This window comes from Medicago sativa, chromosome 3 (assembly GCF_051527215.1).
Source record: "Medicago sativa cultivar Bolivia chromosome 3, Bolivia_mono, whole genome shotgun sequence".
NCBI classification, from domain to species: Eukaryota; Viridiplantae; Streptophyta; class Magnoliopsida; order Fabales; family Fabaceae; genus Medicago; species Medicago sativa.
In genome coordinates, this window is record NC_140751.1 from 44552697 (window position 1) to 44566026 (window position 13330).

General features: G+C 38.7%; 1 non-coding gene across 1 annotated transcript; it reads right to left on the reverse strand.

The window, feature by feature from the left end:
• Window positions 1-944: 944 nt before the first annotated feature.
• Window positions 945-1051, reverse strand: LOC146937643 (small nucleolar RNA R71). Its single transcript, XR_015033785.1, has one exon. It is a non-coding gene; the product is annotated as a small nucleolar RNA R71 (small nucleolar RNA).
• Between the last annotated feature and the right edge of the window lie 12279 nt (window positions 1052-13330).

Consider the following 13330-nt stretch of genomic DNA (forward strand, 5'->3'; position numbering starts at 1 on the left):
TAATTGCAAAACAGTGAAATAGTCTTTGCAATTATTGAGACAAAGAGTAGTTTCAATCCTCTATGCATCTTCTAGTAATCATGTCAGCGAAATAGGCTTGGTTGCTAGAAGTAAACTCTCACCGGACTTTCATCGGAAAGGTGAGGGGCTAAGGGAAACCGGTCTTTAGAAATTAGTGTGTAAACCATGAAATTAGATGTTTAGGTTTTGTCTAGTGAAGGATTAGTCATTATGATGAACCAATGATCCTAAGGCCCTTTATTATTATTGATTTTACCTTCAGCAATCAACTCTCTTTTATTAACTTTCTCTCCTCTAATCATTCACTAAAAGTTAATTAAGTTGAACAACTCCCTAGCGGAACGATAACTCTACTTACTACTATTACTTCGATAGGTCGTGCACTTGCGGTTTGGCCCTATCAAGTTTTTGGCGCCGTTGCCGGGGAGTTAACTAATTTAATTAGCTTTTTCTTAGTGATTAGAATTCTCTCTTCTTTCTCTTTTCTTTTTATTTTTAACTTTTTATTCTTTTCCTTCATCATTAACTTCTTGGAAAGCATAAGAATAATACCAAACATGGCTGAAAGACGTGCTCTTAAAGAATACGTGACTCCTTCAATGGAAGAGCCATATGCTATTATTGTGTCTCCAACAGTTGAAGATGAAGATTTTGAAATTAAGCCTGCCCAACTTAAGATGGTGCAGCAAAATTATTTTCCGGGATCCCCCGATGAGGATCCCAATCTCCATATCTCAACTTTTTGGCGGCTCACCGTAACATATAAGAAAAACCAAGAAACCTTGAGACTACATCTCTTCCCTTTTTCTCTAAAAGATAAAGCTCTCAATTGGTTCCATTCCCTAAGAGTTGGTTCCATCACCTCATGGGACCAATTGAAGCGTGAATTTCTCATCCGTTTCCTTCCCCCATCAAAAATTGGCCAACTAAGGGCAAAGCTATTTCAATTTACTCAAAAAGAGGGGGAATCTCTTCATGATTCATGGGGACGTTTTAAGGATATGCTTAAACTTTGCCCCCTCCATGGACTAGAGGAATGGTTGATCATTCACACTTTTTACAATGGTTTATCTCATGCTACTAAAATCTTTGTTGATACAGCTGCAGGTGGTGCTCTAATGAACAAAGACTTCGAAACAGCCTATGCGTTGATTGAAGACATGGCTCGAAATCTCTTTCTATGGACTGATGAAGAACTCGCTACAAAGTTTTCACCCTCCAAAAAGAGGGCAGGTATGTACGAAGTCTCTAATTATGACCACCTTGCTTCTAGGATTGATGCACTAACCCACAAATTTGAAAAACTTAATGTTAGTGATACTACTCCTACATCCCCTTGTAAAACATGTAGTGAATGCAAACTAGGTAGTGTTGAGCAAATAAACTTTATTCAAAACAACCAAGGGGTAAGTTTTGACCAAAGCCCTAATGAAAATCCCTTGGTTCAAGGAACAACACCACCAAGTTATGCTAATGACCAAAAGGTTATTCAAAAGTCTAATCTTGAACTTTTAATGGAAAATTATCTTCTTAACCAATCCGAGCAGCTCAAAGAGCTTGCAAATCAAACTAGACTTTTGAATGACTCTTTTGTTTCACTTACATCAAAAGTAGACTCTATCTCCTCTCACAATAAGGTCTTAGAGGCTCAGCTCTCTCTAGTTGTTCAATTTTGCCAACCTATAATGAACGCCGTTACACTTAGGAGTGGTAAGCAATTAGAAGACCCCTTAAGAGTCAAGCCTAGTGAGGAAGAGACCACTTCCCTTCAAACCAAAGATTCCTCTCCCTTAAAGATTTGCCAAGTCTAAGCTTGATGAGCAATTTAAAAAGTTCATTGAAATGATGAATAAAATCTAAATTGATGTTCCCTTCACCGATGTCCTAACTCAAATGCCCACCTATGCTAAATTTTTAAAAGAAATTCTTTCAAAAAGGAGAAAAATTGAGGAAAGTGAAACGGTGAACCTTACGGAGGAATGTAGTGCCATCATCCAAAATAAGTTGCCACCCAAGCTTAAGGATCCAAGAAGTTTCTCAATACCTTGTGTCATAGGGTCTGAAATAGTAAAGAGGGCAATGTGTGATTTAGGAGCCAGTGTCAGCTTGATGCCTTTATCTCTTTATGAGAGATTGGGATTGGGGGAGCTTAAGTCAACTAGGATGACCCTACAATTAGCAGACCGTTCCCTTAAGTATCCAGCTGGAATCATAGATGATGTCCCTGTCAAGGTAGGAGAAATCTACGTCCCTACGGACTTTGTTGTGATGGAAATAGAGGAGGATAACCAAGTACCCATACTTTTGGGAAGGCCCTTCCTTGCTACCGCTGGGGCTATAATTGATGTTAAACATGGGAAATTGGAATTTAATGTTGGTGAAGATACTGTCGAATTTGAACTTGCTAAACTCATGAAAAATCCCTCCATTAAAGATTCTTGTTGCATGTTAGACATAATTGACCGTTGTGTGAAAGAATGCTCCTTAGCATCAACTACACATGATGGTTTGGAGGTATGCTTGGTTAGTGATGCAGGTACAAAGCTAGAAGGAGATGCCAAAGCCTACAAGGAGTTATTGAATGAAAACCCTCCCATGGAAGGCTTGGGCATGGAAGAATTAATGAAAGAAAAAGCAGCCTCTCTACCAAAAGAGGCACCAAAGGTGGAGCTCAAGCCACTTCCACCAAGCTTGAGGTATGAATTCTTAGGCCCTAACTCAACCTACCCTGTTATTGTGAATGCAAGTTTGAATGAGGAAGAAACTGAAAAATTGCTTTATGTTCTCAAGAAATACCCTAAGGCCATAGGTTATACCATTGATGACATTAAAGGAATAAATCCCTCATTGTGTACACATAGGATATTGCTTGAAGAGGACTATAAGCCCTCCGTTGAACACCAAAGAAGACTAAATCCTAACATGAAAGAAGTTGTGGAAAAAGAAGTCTTAAAGCTCCTAGATGCAGGTGTTATCTATCCAATTTCTGATTCTAAATGGGTTAGCCCGGTTCAAGTAGTACCTAAAAAGGGTGGTCTTACAGTTATTAAGAATGATAAAAATGAATCCATTGCAACTAGAACCGTCACTGGTTGGAGAATGTGCATTGACTATAGGAAGCTTAACAAAGCAACCCGTAAAGATCACTTCCCACTCCCCTTTATAGACCAAATGTTAGAAAGGTTAGCTAAGCATTCACACTTTTGTTACTTAGATGGCTATTATGGATTCTTCCAAATACCCATTCACCCTAATGACCAAGAGAAAACCACTTTCACATGTCCCTTTGGTACCTTTGCCTATAGGAGAATGCCCTTTGGTCTTTGCAATGCCCCCGCTACCTTTCAAAGATGCATGATGTCTATTTTTTCTGATTTTGTTGAAGATATAATGGAAGTTTTTATGGATGATTTTTCTGTGCATGGATCTAGTTTTGATAATTGTTTGACTAACCTGGAAAAAGTTTTGGAAAGATGTGAACAGGTGAACTTAGTGTTGAATTGGGAAAAATGTCACTTCATGGTAAGAGAAGGAATTGTCCTAGGACACTTAGTCTCTGAACGAGGTATAGAGGTAGATAAAGCAAAAATTGAAATTATTGAAAAAATGTCTCCTCCTACCTCGGTCAAAGAAGTTAGAAGCTTCCTAGGACATGCGGAATTCTACCGCCGTTTCATTAAAGATTTTTCTTCAATCACTAAGCCACTAACAAGCTTGCTCCTTAAGGATGCAAATTTTGTGTTTGATGATGCATGCCTAAAAGCATTTTGCAGGTTAAAAGAAGCCCTGGTCACTGCCCCAATCATACAACCACCAGATTGGAATTTACCTTTTGAAATAATGTGTGATGCAAGCGACTATGCAGTTGGGGCTGTGTTGGGGCAAAGAAAAGACAAGAAGATGCACGCCATTTATTATGCAAGTAAGACCCTTGATGAGGCACAGGTAAATTACGCTACAACTGAGAAGGAACTATTAGCAGTAGTCTATGCTATTGACAAATTCAGGCCATACTTGGTAGGATCAAAAATCATTATTTACACAGATCACTCGGCAATAAAATATTTGTTAAACAAGAAAGATGCCAAACCAAGATTGATCCGATGGATTTTGCTCCTCCAAGAATTTGACATTGAAATAAAGGATAAAAAAGACACTGAAAATGTTGTAGCTGATCACCTGTCCCTCCTTAGGGAACCCAATGAGGATGAGTTGCCTTTGGATGATTCCTTCCCGGATGACCAACTCTTCTTATTGGCACAAGCTAACACACCTTGGTATGCAGATTTTGTTAATTTTCTTGCAGCAGGAGTATTACCACCTAACTTGAACTACCAGCAAAAGAAAAAATTCTTCCATGATCTCAAGCACTATTATTGGGATGAGCCTTACCTCTTCAAAAGAGGCTCGGATGGAGTTTTTAGAAGATGCATCCCTGAAAGCGAGGTAAGTAGTATTCTTCACCATTGTCACTCCTCCTCCTATGGTGGCCACGCCAGTAGTCAAAAAACTTCTTTTAAAATACTTCAATCTGGTTTCTGGTGGCCATCACTTTTTAAGGATGTGCATCTCTTTGTTTCTAAATGTGACAATTGTCAACGCACCGGTAATATTACTAAAAGGAATGAAATGCCCTTAAACAACATCCTTGAAGTTGAAATTTTCGATGTATGGGGTATTGATTTCATGGGGCCATTTCCTTCTTCTTTTGGTAATCAATACATATTGGTGGCTGTTGATTATGTGTCCAAATGGGTTGAGGCCATTGCTTCCCCCACCAATGATGCATATGTAGTTATGAAATTGTTCAAGAAAATTATATTTCCAAGGTTTGGGGTGCCAAGGGTTGTCATAAGTGATGGAGGGTCTCACTTCATTTCTAAACATTTTGAAAAACTTTTACAAAAGTATGGAGTGAAACATAAAGTTGCAACACCCTATCACCCACAAACTAGTGGACAAGTCGAGGTATCAAATATACAAATAAAGGCCATCCTTGAAAAAACAGTTTCTATCTCTAGGAAAGATTGGTCAAGTAAGCTTGATGATGCTCTTTGGGCCTATCGAACGGCTTACAAAACTCCCATTGGAATGACTCCTTTTAAGTTAATTTATGGGAAATCTTGTCACCTCCCGGTTGAACTCGAGCACAAGGCTTATTGGGCAATTAGGAATCTTAACTTGGACCCAAAACTAGCCGGTCAAAAAAGGAAACTTCAACTGAGTGAGTTAGAAGAACTTAGGTTAGATGCCTATGAGAATGCTCGCATTTACAAAGAAAGAACAAAAAAATGGCATGATAAACATATCCTTAAAAAGGACTTCAAAATTGGTGACCTTGTACTACTCTTTAATTCTAGGATGAAGCTCTTTCCAGGAAAACTAAGGTCTAGGTGGTCTGGTCCGTTTCAAGTCCGTAAGGTCTATCCCTATGGAGCTATTGAAATCTTTTCTGAAAAAACCGGACCATTCAAAGTTAACGGACATAGACTAAAGGTTTACAATGTAGGGGAAGGGACTGAAGTAGTGGTTGCTTGGAGACTTATTGACCCGCCTTAAAGTTGTTTTTCTTTTTGTCAAGCTAATGATGGTAAAAGAGCGCTTCGTGGGAGGCAACCCACGCTTTTAACCGCTTTTGTTTTGTTTTTCTTTGTTCTAAGTTGTCTTGTAGGTAATTGTCCAAGTATGATTCGACAAGAATTCAAGAAATTGAAAATTTTTGAAGCCTCCTTACCAGAAGGTTGGCACGGCCCGTGCTGATGTTGGCACGGCCGTGCCATGTTTTTCAAGCAAAATGGGGGGGCAAGAAACAGAATGTTGGCACGGCCCGTGCTGAGGTTGGCACGGCCGTGCCAGCTTACAGATCCCAAAATTCATCATTTTTTGCTATTTATAGCACACTGTGAGCTTTCTGCACCCCTTTCTTCCATTCTATTCCTTCTTCTTCTCTTTTAATTTCTTTTTCTTTGAATCATTGAGGACAATGCTTCCCTTAAGTGTGGAGGGGGGGGGGGGGGGGGGGGGGGGGCTAATAAAGTGTCTAGAGTCGTAGTGTTCCCAAACTCCCTTGAACTTTATTCTTTTGTTTTGTTTTTATAGCAAGAGGCATGACTAAGTAGCTTGTTTTTAATGTAAATATGGCATGAAAATTTTTTGTTTTGTCTCTTCTTTAAAGGTTGTTTCTTGTACATAAAAGTAGTTTCTTGTGTTTCTTGTGTTCTTACTATACCCATATCTTGTTTTAATGTGAAAATTCTCCAATGAGAAAAGCACCCGGTTGCAATCCTTGAGTAAATGTATGAATATGTATTTTAAGGAACACGTTCTATCTTTAGTGTTAACTTAGACCCTTTAAAGTCTTAAGAGTAAAAGTAGTATAAGTTTGTGTGGGAAAATTAATCAAATTGTTCTTAATTGTTATATTCTTTTTAATTTGTTAATGTTAAATGGGGCGGGAGAATGGAACCAACATGTGGGGGAAAGGACAATCCCTAACTTCCTAATTGTGGTGGTGACTCCCTAATTTGAACTTAATGTGAAACAAATTCATCAATGCTAGGGGGAAAGGACAATTACATCCAAAAAGACTTCCTACGCGGAGATGAAACAAATAATAATTTTACAGCACTGCTTAGGGTGATTTTGAATCTAGGGGGAAAGGACAATTACATCCGAGAAGACTTCCTACGAGGATAGATAACCCCTAAGCATCTGCAGCCCCTTGTGCTTAATTGTTAAATTAATTCAATCTTAACTTAAATTCCCATCACTCTTATATGAAATGAAGAAAGGACTTTTCTCGGTTACTTTAGCACTAAGGATAGAACCTGTTCCTCATAATATCTGTCTTATACAGGAGCAAGAAAAGGGTTGGACTGCACACACACACTCACTTGAGACTTGATGTTGGGTAGAATAGGTTCATGAGGAATGTTTGAAATTGTAATTAGTGTACTTGGAACAAAACCTTTCCTTGAGACTTATGTTCTTAATATTGCCATAATAATCTTTTAGTTGCTGCTATGTCCATTGCCTTTTGCTTGAGGACAAGCAAAGATTCAAGTGTGGGGGAGTTTGATGAGTCATAGATAGTCTTATTTATTGCCTTATTTAGTTTAGTTTTATTTTAGATTTGATTTTATTTTATTGCATTTTATTTTAATTTAGAATATTTTACTTCAAATTGTCTTTTATTTTATTTTAGGAATAAATATATGGTGGAAGGTGCCTTGGAGCAAAAGAAAGAGGACTGGAGCAAAATACAGCGCAAGAATACGAAGATACGGGGCAAAAATACAATTCCCCTTACCAGAAGCTTGGCACGGCCCGTGCCAACATGTGGTACGGCCGTGCCCGTCCCCAGAATCCTGTTTTGCTGCTTTTCTTCGGGCCCAAGTTACCCTGTTGCAGCTTTACTGTTTTATCCCTTTAGTTGCTTAGTTTCTAAGTCGAATGTAAAGCTATAAATAGAGTAGCTCTCCACATCTTCTATTTGCTGAAGGTAAATAACAATATTAATAAAGAGCCTTAGGATTATTGGTTTGTCATAATAACAAACCCTTCACTAGACAAGACTTAAACATCTAATTTCATGGTTTACACACTAACTTCTAAAGACCGGTTTCCCTTAGCCCCTCACCTTTCCGATGAAAGTCCGGTGAGAGTTTACTTCTAGCAACCAAGCCTATTTCGCTGACTTGATTACTAGAAGATGCATAGAGGATTGAAACTACTCTTGTCTCAATAATTGCAAAGACTATTTCACTGTTTTGCAATTATTGTCTAGATTCACTTGTTCCAACATCAAAACTCCGCTCTCGCTTTATGAATTGATGTTTGGGATGATGGATTAACGATTATCAAACCCTCCGCTTTCGCTTCCACAGTTTGATAATTGTTAATCCACGTTAAGACGGTGAATCTAGATTAGAAATTAGGGTTACATAAAATTAGGGTTTAAGCTTGGTTTGTTTAGGATTATGTCATTTAGACTCCCCAAGAATCCTAAGACGAAGAAGTCTACTCACTCATGTTCATCGTAGACATGGGGGAAGAAGAGAGAAAATAACAGTAAAGTAAAATTGCGAGAAAGAAAGTAAAGAAATAAAGACTTTTATTGAAAATAGAAATATTCTAAGCAAAAGTACGGTTAATATTTATGGTGGAGAGCTACTCTATTTATAGCTTTACAATCGACTTAGAAACTAAGCAACTAAAAGGATAAAACGGTAAAGCTGCAACAGGGTAACTTGGGCTTGAAGAAAAGCAGCAAAAGTGGACTCTGGGGACGGGCACGGCCGTGCCACATGTTGGCACGAGCCGTGCCAAGCTTCTGGTAAGGGGGATTTGTATTTTTGCCCCGTATCTTCGTATTCTTACGCTGTATTTGCTCCAGTCCTCTTTCTTTTGCTCCAAGACACCTTCCACCATATATTCATTCCTAAAATAAAATAAAAAGCAATTTAAAGTAAAATATTCTAAAAGGAAATAAAATGCAATAAAATAAAACTAAATCTTTAATAAAACTAAACTAAATAATGCATTAAATTAGACTAATCTATGACTTATCAAACTCCCCCACACTTGAATCTTTGCTTGTCCTCAAGCAAAAGGCAACAGACATAGCAACAACAAAAGATTATTCATGGCAATATTAAGAACACATGTCTCAAAAGAAAGGTTTTGCTTCAAGTACACTAATTACAATTTCAAATACTTCTCATGAACCTATTCTACCCAACATTAAGTCTCAAGTGAGTGTGTGTGTGCAGTCCAACCCTTTTCTTGCTCCTGTATAAGACAGATATTATGAGGAACAGGTTCTATCCTTAGTGCTAAAGTAACCGAGAAAAGTCCTTTCTTCATTTCATATAAGAGTGATGGGAATTTAAATTAAAACTAAATTTAGATTTAACAATTAAGCACAAGGGGCTGCAGATGCTTAGGGGTTATCTATCCTCATAGGAAGTATTTTTGGATGTAATTGTCCTTTCCCCTAGATTCAAAATCAACCTAAGCAGTGCTGCAAAATTATTTGTTTCATCTCCGCGTAGGAAGTCTTTTTGGATGTAATTGTCCTTTCCCCCTAGCATTGATGAATTTGTTTCACTTTAAGTTCAAATTTAGGGAGTCACCACCACAATTAGGAAGTTAGGGATTGTCCTTTCCCCCACATGTTGGTGCCATTCTCCCGCCCCATTATAACTTTAACAATTTAAGAATTTAACAATTAAGAACATTAATTAATTTCCCACACAAACTTATACTACTTTTACTCTTAAGACTTTAAAGGGTCTAAGTTAACACTAAAGATAGAACGTGCTCGTTAAAATACCTATTCATACACTTGCTCAAGGATTGCAACCGGGTGCTTTTCTCATTGGAGAATTTCACAATAAAACAAGACATGGGTATAGCAAGAACATAAGAAACACAAGAAACTACTTTCATGTACAAGAAGCAACCTAAAGAAGAGACAAAACAAAAATTTTCATGCCATTTTTTACATCAAAAACAGGCCCCTCCCCCCCCCCCCCCCCCCCCCCCCCCCCCCCCCCGCGCACTTAGGGGAGGCATTGTCCTCAATGATTCAAAAGAAAAAGAAATTAAAAGAGAAGAAGAAGAAGAAGATGTAGAAGAAGAAGAAGAAAGTTGAAGAAGAGTATGAGAAAGAGAGATAGAAGAGAGAAGGGAAGAGAGGAAGAGGAAAGCTCATAATTTATTGAGGTCCATAAGGAGGACCTTGGAGTTGGAGGTGTTGCATCATCCGGCGGAGCATCTCATTGTTTTCATTATTCACACGGTTGCCTCTTTGGACATCCTTTCGAAGCCCGGATAACTCAACACCTTGCCTTTGTTGCTCGGTGCTCATCCTCTTGATCTCATTGTGAATCCATGCCCATCGTTGATTTTAATTAAGCTCACCGGCTTCATGGCCATGATCTCCTTCTTGGTGCAAGGTAGCACCCTCTCCTATGTCATGGTGCAAGTTTGCACCGTCTCCTTCATCATCTTGTTGCTCAAGAACCTACACATCATCAACATACAACCAATTTTGTTCCACCTCGGTGGTAGTCCGAGGTGGGTTAGGCAATAAAAACATGATTGGCACATTAAGCTTGAGTTGGTAATGGAGTGGTGGATGTCTTTTAATGAAATTCATAGCAATGAGGGTTTCCCTATTGAGCTTATTGTTTCCCTCAATTGGTTTGATCCCCTCATCCTCACTCACCCCAAAACATCTAGCTATGTATGTAATGATGCCACCCACCACTATGTCTTCCTTACCGGCTGGTTTAGAACCTACGGAATCTAGGTAGTCAATCAAATAAAAGCAAGTGTTAACCGGGTGGTTGTAGAGCATTGCCCATAACATGAACAGCTCATCGGTTCTAGTGTTTCCTAGCTCAGTTCTACCCCAAATAGTGCAAGCCATGACCCTCTGAAGGTACCTAAGTACGGGGTTGTGAATGTTGCTAGCTTTGTTGGCTCTAGGGACATAGTCGTCAAGGCCGGTGATACGTTTCCAAAAGGCAGTTGGGTCATAGTTAACCGGTTTTAGACTAGGATCCCAATGATCATGAATATATCCTTCATTTGCAAAACCTAAGGCCTCACAAAAGTGCTGAAGTGACATGTCATAATCAATATTCATCAACCAAAAAACAACTCTATGGTTAGGGTTATCAAAATCTAGCTTATCTTTGGTAAAAACAATAGAGCTCAAAAATTCATAAGTGAAATTTTCATAACCCCCCATAGGTGTTAACATATCAGTCCAACCAAACCTACCCATTAACCTAAGAACATCATCTCTAAGCCCTAGCACATTCAAATCATAAGAATCAGGATATCGAGAAGGATGCAAAGTTTTAGAAGTAAGATTTTTATACTTGGCCTTTTGGGTGTCATCCTTAAACTGGATTCCATGATTCTTGACCTTTGCTTGCTTCTTTGAGGGAGGACCGGAAGAGCTTGCTGGTTCCTTACCACTTCTTCTTGAAGCCATTTGACCCTTGCTTGAATTGGTTTGGAGGTTTAGGGTTTGGGAAGATTTGGTGGAAAGGATTGGTTTAGGGTTGATGTGTAAGTAAGGTTTATGGGTTTAGTTATGGAGATTTGTTGAGAATTTGTGGTGTTTGGGTTAGGTTTTGAAAGATTAGGGTTTTGGTGAATTATGGGTTTGGGTGGATGAAAGTTGTTTTTGATTGGTGGTTTTTGTTTTGGATGAAGTTTGTGATTGATTGGTTAAAGAATTGAGTGATTTGGTTAAGTTTTGAGTGATATATGAAGGATTGAAGGTTTGAAGGTTTGAAGGTTAGGGAGGGTTAGAAAGAGTTTTGAAGATGAAAGAGGTTTGTGGTTTAGAATGAGGAAGAAGGAAAGAAATTTTGAAGTTATAAGAGTGTAGACATCGGGCACGGCCGTGCCAACACTCTGTGGTTCTGGACTTTTTTTGTGTTACAAACCATGGCACGGCCGTGCCAACCTTAGCACGGGTCGTGCCAACACTCTGGTAAGGAGGCTTCAAAAAATTTTCAATTTCATCATTTTTTCGAATCACACTTGGACAAATACCTACAAAACAAATTAAAACAAAGAAAAACAAGACAAAAGCAATTAAATGCGTGGGTTGCCTCCCACGAAGTGCTCTTTTAGTGTCATTAGCTTGACGGTTAGAAAGAGTCCTTAGAATGGATCAAAGATATCATATTGTGTAGATGACGCTATAAAACGTTCTTTCACAACATGATCGTTAAGCATGCAACAAGAGTAAAGAGCGGGACCCTTCATAACATTTTCCAACTCAAATCCTACCATCTTATCACTCACTTGAAAAAATATCCTATCGTTCTTGACATCTATAAGAGCTCCCGCAGTGGCGAGGAAAGGTCTACCTAGGATTATAGGGACGTCTTCGTCCTCCGCAATGTCAACGACTACAAAATCAGTTGGGATATATATCCCTTCTATCTTAACCGGTATGTCCTCGACAAATCCTACAAGTTTCATGGTAGAACGATCAGCTAGCTTCAACTCTATTTCGGTAGGTTTCAATTCTCCTATCCCTATCCTTTTGAGAAGAGACAAAGGCAGCAAACTAACACTAGCTCCTAAGTCACATAAGGATTTGTTTATGGTTTCATTCCCAATTTCACATGGTATGGCAAAGCTACCAGGATCTCTAAGCTTAGGGGGTGCTTCTTGAATGATTGAACTAGTGTCCTTAGCCAAAGCTATTGTCTCACTATGCTCTATAGGCCTTTTCTTTGAAAAAATTTCCTTTAAAAATTTGGCATATAGAGGCATCCTAGACAAAGCTTCAGCAAAGGGAAGTTTAATGCAAACCTTCCTAAGTATGTTAACAAATTTTTCAAACTTACCCTCTAGTTTAAGCTTATCGGGATTTAAGGGGGATGGAGTTTTGTTTTCTTCAAGCGGTTTTGCTTCTTCTATCATAATTTTATCACCTAAAGGCTTGACATTTTCTTTCCCAATGTTTTTAACCTTAGCGAAAGTTTCGCCTAACTTACTACCCCCAAAAGATATGACATTAACTTGGGCTTTGGGATTGGCTTCGGTTTGACCAGGAAAGACTCCCGGTGTTTGGGAAGAGGTAGCCACTTGTTGGGCTATTTGAGCGATTTGAGTTTCAAGCATTTTAGAGTGAGTAGCAATAGAATCAACCTTGATATTGAGCTTGGAAAGAGAATCATTCAGAAATCCAGTTTGGTTTTTAAGTTCTTGAAGTTGTTTGGTTTTGTTGGCAATAAAGTTTTCCAACAAAATTTCCAAATTGGATTTCTGAGTGAATCTTTGGTTGTTTGCATAACCGGGTGGTGCTACTTGTCCATAGGGATTTTGGTTTTCGTAAAAATTTTGATTTTGTCTCATCCCTTGGTTGTATTGAGCATAATTCATTTGCTCAACACCGTTTATAGCACTACCTAGTTGGCAATCAACACCAGCATGACCAGTTATACCACAAATTTCACAAGAAGGAGTAGAAGCAGAATTGATAGCACTAACATTGAGTTTTTCAAGTTTTTCGGTTAGTGCATCAATTTTAGAAGCAAGGTGGTCATAGTTAGAGACTTCGTACATACCTGCCTCCTTTTTGGAGGATGAAGAACTAGTGATGGCTCTCTCGTCGGTCCATTTGTAATGATTTTGAGCCATGTCTTCAATCAAGGCATACGCCTCCGTGTAGTTCTTGTTCATAAGTGCTCCACCTGCGGCTGCATCAACAGACATCTTAGTGGTATAAGACAAGCCATTATAAAAAGTGTGGACTATAAGCCACTTCTCT